We start from the raw sequence: 1,722 nt of genomic DNA, 5'->3' as shown, positions 1-1,722 counted from the left end.
TGTATGTATAGTACTGTGGCCTATAGGACCTTATAGCACATATAGTAGGGTGGGGTAAGATGGGACACCTTTTCATTCTATTTCTCGTCCCATTTGGTAGTAAGCCAAGAACATTCAAAGAATTATAAAACTATATTCTTACGACTCCCATGGAACTTTGTTAATTGTTTAAAACACGAACAGAAAATTTGGATCTTATGTGCTAAAGGATCGATCTTACCCCAACCCCTATTAACAAAATTCAACGAATAAACTTTTGCTAAAAATGCAGTTCATTATGTAAGTGTACAACGAAACAAACTTCATACATCCATAATCAAATTTTTTTTAAATTTTTTTAAAAACCTCAACTCGGGGGTCTCATTAGGCTAAAAATCTGTATACACGCATTACATTTTGGTGGATCTTGCATAGGGAAAGCTCCCTTTTTACGAAATACTCACCGGGCCCCGCACCGGGCGTGTTTTAGTATATTTTTTTCCACCGGGCCCCGCCGGGCGTGTTTTAGTAGGACCGGTTTTAATCTCATTGCTCTTAAGAAAGTACTATGGCGTAAACTAGTTTTGGAGGTGTCGAAAATGACTCATTCGAAAGGATTTTTGGGGGGTTCTTCTAAAAGACGGGGGCCATGGTAACTCCTAAGCTATCATGTGGTGTTAAACCCGTGTGAAAACCAGAGCCATAGAAATACCGAGTAGTCCAACCCATTGTTACGTAAAAGACAAATTAAACGGCAATTTGGGTCCAAAATAACACAGTAGGTATAGGGAGAATGTTTGTTTTTCGGTAAATTATAGAAAAACTTGGGGAATATACTTTGCTCGAGTTGTTTCCACGGTGCTGTATAGTTTTTATTGACTATCTTGTGCAGCCACCGCACGCGTAGCGCTATCGCATAACTATTGATATCAATCATATCAATGCCGCCTTTTTTTATGGACTGATACATTTGCGTCCTGGTTACCCGCTCCCATCGCGAACCCCAAAGAAAGACAAAACATTTCCTGGTTATTTCTTTTATCAGTTTGTTTGGTAACTCTATCGGAATGACGAAAAGTTTGTAAGACAGTAACGGGATAACTAGAGATTTAATCACCTGTTACTTTTCCCAACATGGTCAGGGACCTAGACGACCAAAGATTTAAAGTGCTTGTTATTTTTGCGGTCAGTGGTTGGAAGTTCATTTCTAGCATGCGTGGTTCATTTAGGTCTATTGGTATATTTATTCCGAGATATTTGAAACTTGTTTGCGTCCAATTCAGCCCTAATGCGTTTGTATCATTATCGGTTTGTAGTCCTATAAGCGGCACGCGATCGTCTTCGATTTGTTTATCATGCAGCCGGAAGCCTTACCGAATCTCTCCAGTTCGGTTAACAACGCTGATATGCTTGAATGTGTATCGTCTATAAAACACATTGTATCATCTGCGAGTAGCGAGACTTTATACATTTTGTTCTCAACTTCGTAGCCGCCGATTTCAGTATTTTGTCTAATTGCTGTAGCCAGAAGTTCAATACAAAGAACAAAGAGGGTCGGAGATAAAGGGTCGCCCTGTCTTACTCCTCGTTTTATGTTAAACGGCCGCGATAAAAAATTATTGTTGGTAATAATCCCCTGTGGCTCCGAGTACATTATATTTCCACCCATTTAATTAACGATTTCCAAATCCATAATGTTTTAGGGTCCGCATTATAAATTTCATGAACCGTGTCAAATGCTTT

This window comes from Ciona intestinalis, chromosome 1, assembly GCF_000224145.3.
Source record: "Ciona intestinalis chromosome 1, KH, whole genome shotgun sequence".
Classification (NCBI taxonomy): Eukaryota; Metazoa; Chordata; class Ascidiacea; order Phlebobranchia; family Cionidae; genus Ciona; species Ciona intestinalis.
This window is presented reverse-complemented; position numbering follows the sequence as displayed.